This window comes from Tupaia chinensis, unplaced genomic scaffold, assembly GCF_000334495.1.
Source record: "Tupaia chinensis unplaced genomic scaffold, TupChi_1.0 Scaffold139560_1, whole genome shotgun sequence".
In the NCBI taxonomy this organism is placed as follows: domain Eukaryota; kingdom Metazoa; phylum Chordata; class Mammalia; order Scandentia; family Tupaiidae; genus Tupaia; species Tupaia belangeri.
In genome coordinates this window covers 23,784-29,193 of record NW_006199445.1, presented here as the reverse complement: position 1 = coordinate 29,193, position 5,410 = coordinate 23,784, and the positions used below count along the sequence as shown (strand labels likewise).

Sequence of the window (5,410 nt, the reverse complement as noted above, 5' to 3'; positions counted from 1 at the left end):
TGAGATGGAACTGGAGGGCTCCTGCAGAGCAAGGGCCAGTCTGTGAGACAAGGGAGAGGAGGGTATTAACAAACTAAAAGTAAGAGCAAAGAAAAAAATATAAAACCCTGCCTACCTTTCTAGGGGTTGGGGTCCTGGTCTTGGGAGCCTGGAAGTGGGGCAGGGACAGTGGTACCCCTGCCTCAGTTTCCCATGCTGGCCAGGAGCCTAGAGATGGAACTGGAGCCTCCTGCAGAGGAAGGGCCAGTCTGTGGGACCTCATTCAGTTTAAGAAGCCTACCAATGTAGCAGTAAATGGCCCGGCTCCTATTGGACTAGGAGCGGCCATACTGCCTCTTTGTGATGTGGTCTGGGCTAACGAACATCCTATTTACCACCTTTGGACAGAGTCCAGATGGCTGTTCTGTTATCTTCCCAAGATTATGGAGGAGCATCTGGGAATGAAATGCTGCTCAGTGGAGGAAGCTGACTGTGGAGGTGGCTTCTGGGAAAGGCCTGGTCTCTCAGGTTTTCTGGCCTGTTACCTTCACTCAGGAATTCATGGCTCAGATCAGGAGCTGACCTCAGGTGATCCAGCAGTGCTTGAGGAATCCAAAGCCTTTGCATGCTGTAACATGAAGCTGGAGCTGGAGCAGGCCAATGAGACGGAGTGCGAAGTGCTCAAGAAAATCTGGGGCTCGGCCCAAGGCATGGAGTCCATGCCCAAATACTTGCAGAGAAAAATCGATGAGTTTCGACTGACCTGCCTGCTGTGGTCTCTGGCACTGGATGGAGTAGGACATTGGTGGCTCTAAGTCGCCCTCAGCCACCCTCACAGCCTGCAGCAGGTTCACCTGTAGCTCATGTCAAGCAGGCCTGGAAACACCCAAGCTATTTATTATCAAGGGGGCTTAAGTACTGTAACTTTAAAATCAATAACTATGAGGTTCCTCTGTCCAGACATCACTATTTTGTACTTCTGTACAGAAGTATAAAAGTACAATGGTGAGCACTAGGACTGCTATCGGAAGCTCTGGTTTTTGTTTTCTTTGGCTAGTACTGTATTTTTTTTTAATGTGCTTTATTGGTTTTTGGATGACAGAAATGCCTAGAATAATGTTTGTTTTCCTTTCTTCCTTCTAGAACACAGACTCTAGAGGGGTGAATTAGTTGGCCTCATTTCCCCTGTCCAAGAAAGTAATTTCAAAAGATTTGAGATACTGCCTTTGACTCTAAGGAGATACTGATACCTCAGAGATTGGAGATTCTAAATCAAAAGTAAGATCTACGAGTTAGCGTAATTGTTTGTGACGAGAAATCCACTGATGATCATACCCCCCAAACCAAGCATAAGCTATCAATTGATCTCCCCTTATGTTTTTAATGATCAGTTCTTACCCAGTAAACATGAAGAAACCACTCTCTCTTTTGCTCTCAGAGAAAGTATTGTGAATCACTGAACAGTCTAAGTATGGATATCTTGAATTATAAGTTAGTCCTAGTGAGTTCTAAATAGTTTCTTTGGCCCTTTTGAAAAAATAACTACATAAGTGCTTCTTGCTGCCGGGTGAGGAAACCTACTTTATATACTGTATGGGTTTTCTATTTGCAGGTATGCTTGATGTATTACAGCAAAATAAGTATTTTTATGTTTATAAAGTGTAATTTTTAGGTCCACTTAGAACATATTTTATTTAATAAGTTAAAATTCTTTGGACACACTATCAAATGCAGAAACTCCTTTCAAAAAAAAATAAATAAAAGGCTGGGGCAGGGGGGGAACCAGCAGTTGGCGTAATGGCTATGGACTCCCACGTAGTCAACCGCGGTTTGCGTCCTGGACCCGGTGGCTCAAAACCCACGCTGGGTGTGTGTGCGTGCGTGCCCAAGGTCCCGAGAGGAGAATGGAGGAGAAGGGATTGTGGCGTGACCATCTCCCCTTGAGGGGTGATTTTTCGCTTTCTTTCTCTCTGTCTCTCTCTGTCTGGCGAGTGCACGTGCCCTAGAGTGAAAAACTTCTAAAAAAAAAAAAAAGAACTTCCTTCTATTCAACATTTAGCGTTCTCGGTCTCTGCTTTTGTGTCTGAGCAGTATACTGAGTGTGAGATGGTGTCCAAGAATGCCCGGAGTGAATAGATGGTTCATTCCTTTCAGGAGTGGGGACCGATTCCTGACCACAGGTCCATATTGTTAGTTAGGCTTCTGAGTTTGTAATCATATTGAAGGTATGAAGAACAAAGTAAAATCAAAACCTTATTTCTATAAAGTTTTGAAGTTTATACTTAGACTGACCGCCTTCCCAGTCCCTGGAGAGCTGTACAGTGTGTAAATCTACTTTTACCTGGATTGATTGGTATAGTATTTTTGCATCTGTGGGACCTACTTTTTTGTTCTGCAGTTTGAACTACATGTGAACTCTACAATCTGTGAAGATTTATAGAATAAATATCCATCTGTGAAAACTGGTTAAATAATGGGAACCTGCAGTTAGTGTAATGGCTATGTCGCTGGACTCCCACGTAGTTGACCGCGGTTCACGTCCCGGACCCGGTGGCTTAAAACTCATGCCGGGTGCATGTGCGTGCGTGCCCAAGATCCCGAGAGGAGAATGGAGGAGAAGGGATTACAGCGTGACCATCCCCCCTGGGGGGTGATTTCTCGCTTTCTGTCTCTCTCTGTCTGTCTAGTGAGCACACGCGCCCTATAGCAAAAACCTCTAAAAAAAAAAAACTATAAAAAAAACTGGTTAAATAACACTAATGTTTCTTAACACACACACAAAAAAAAAAGTTAAAAAAAAAAGTTAGTGGCATACGTTTAGATATATTTCCAGTCTTGCTATCCTGCTCCCCTGGGCAAAGTGTCTGTTTTTATGTCAGTACCATACTGTTTTGATTATTACAGATTTATAGCATAATTTTAAATCAGGAAACATGATGCTTCAAGCTTATTTTTATTTTCCAGTATTACTTTGGTTATTTGAGGTGTGTGTGTGTGTGTGTGTGTGTTTTCATACAAATTTTAGGATTTATATCTGTAAAGAATTTCACTGCCATTTCGATAAGTATTATGTTAAACCCGTCCATTTCTTTGGGTAGTATGGACATTTCTAACAATGTTAACTTTTTGGGACCAGCATTTAGCATAATGGCTATGTCGCTGAACTCCCATGTAGTCAACCGCAGTTCATGTCCCAGACCTGGTGGCTTAAACTCACACCAGGTACGTGTGCATGTGTGCCCAAGATCCCGAGAGGAGAATGGAGGAGAAAGGACTGCGGTGTGGCCATCCCCCCTGGGGGGCTGATTTCTCACTTTCTGTCTCTGTCTGTCTGGCGAGCGCATGCGCCCTATAGCAAAATTCTCTTAAAAAAAAAAAGTTAACTTTTCCAGTTCATGACCATGATCATTTATGTCCTCTTTAACTACTCTCACCAATATTTTATAGTTTTTAGTTTACAAATCTTTGACTTTCTTGGTTAAATTTATTTTTTTATTACTCAATAGAAAAATAAGCAACTCAATTTAAAAATGAGCAAAAGGCCAAAGCAGACATTTTACCAGAGAAGACATAAAGATGATCAACAGATAGATGGAAAGATGATCAACACCACTGTCAGAGGCACAGAGAAATTAAGACCACAGTGAGGTAGCGCCTCACACACATCAGGATGGCTATGCTCAAAAACACAAGAGACCTCTGATGTGGGCTGGCCTTGGAGAAAACAAAACATGAGTACACTGTGGGTGGGACATGTGTTGGTACAACCATTGTGGAAAACATTAGAGATGTTTCTAAAGAAATAAAAATACACCACATGACCTGGCAATCCATCTTCCGAGCACGTACCCGAAGGTGAAATGGCTGTCTAGAAATGACCCCTGCTCTTCCGTATCCACTACAGCATTATTCATGCCAGCCCAGATATGGAAACCACGAGGTGTTTGTCAGTGAATGAGTGGATAAAGAACGTATGATGTGCCAGCCAGCGGGATGGTGGCTAAGGCAGCTGTATTCACATGGATGCCTGCACAGTTCAAGTCCTGGACTCCGTGGTTGGAAAAACAGACCAGGTACATGTACATGCATCGTCAAAATCCCAATAGAGAATGGAGAATGGATTGTGGTGTGGCCATCCCTAGTTAGGAGCACTTCTCACTTTCTCTCTATTGTAAATGCATGCACCCAATAGCAAATTTCAGAAAAAATAAAGAGAATATATTTATACCATGGAATATTGTTTAACTTTTATAAAGCAGAAATCTCTGTTGACTGTAACAACATGGGTGAACCTGGAGGACATTATGGTAAATGAAATACGCCAGGCACAGGAAGAAAAATGTCGCAAGATCTCACTTACATGTGGAACCTAAAATCAAAGCAAAAAAAAAAATGCAGAAATAGAGAAGAAGAGTGGCTATCATGGGCAGGGGCATGGGCAAATTAATGCAGATCAAAGAATGCAACGTGGCATGAACACAGGATGAGCGGGTCTGAAGGCCTGCTGTACAGCGGGAGAGCAGTGGCTGGTATGACTGTGTTATTAGAAATGTATCCTCTCAGTGGTTCCTCACTGCTCTTCTCCAGAATGACGGGTGTGTGATGATAGGTGAGCTAATACGCTTCAGTATAGTAATGGATTTTCTATGCTATGTATCCTGTTAAATCATGTTATAAACTTCAAATTCACATTTTTCACATTATTTCTAGAAGGTGAGCACCTCAATCGCATGAAAGTTGGTATGTCCTAGGCTGGAAAATTAAAATCAAGCAGCTCTTTTTAATTACCAGAGGGTGCCTGTGCTTCCAGAGAGAGAAAAAGAGAGAGAGGAGGCACCCTCCAATGGGGTGTGGTCATGCCACAGTCCCTTCTCCTCCATGTCTCCATCCTGCTGGGATTTGGGGCACACACGCACACACACACGCACACATGCCCAGTGTGCTTTTCATGCCACCAGGCCAGGAACCCCAGTTTGCCCTGTGAAATTCAGCTTCCTGAACCACTAGGCTACAGGCTGGCCGGAAATAGAGCAGCTTTTTATGAACTGTTAATACTGCAGCTTTTTGGCATGGAAATGACTCAAGAAAAACAAAAAATGACAGGCTCTAGATAAAACATATTCAAATCCAAACAGAGCAAGAACTCAATCCCTCCCTACATACAAATACCATACACTGCTCATGCAAATTTCCCTCTGAGCTCCAGGGTCAAATTCACTGAGGGCTGTGGGGCTCCCAGCTCTCCCCAGACAGGGCTGAGGTCTCAGGAAAGGCAGAGCTGTGTCTGGAAGATGAGGCTGTGGGGGCTTCTCCTCTGCCTGCTGACGGCTCCCCAGGGTGAGTGTCCAGCTGTCAGACCTGGTCCCTGGGGGGTGGTGACTGCAGGTGACTGACAGGACTGATCTCCTTGTCCCCAGGTGTGCTGTCCCAG

The 5,410-nt window shown here is 43.8% G+C and overlaps 1 pseudogene; it reads left to right on the top strand.

The window, feature by feature from the left end:
- The first annotated feature begins 203 nt into the window (after positions 1 to 203).
- Positions 204 to 794, top strand: LOC114004669 (chromodomain Y-like protein pseudogene; annotated as a pseudogene).
- The last annotated feature ends 4,616 nt before the right edge of the window (positions 795 to 5,410 follow it).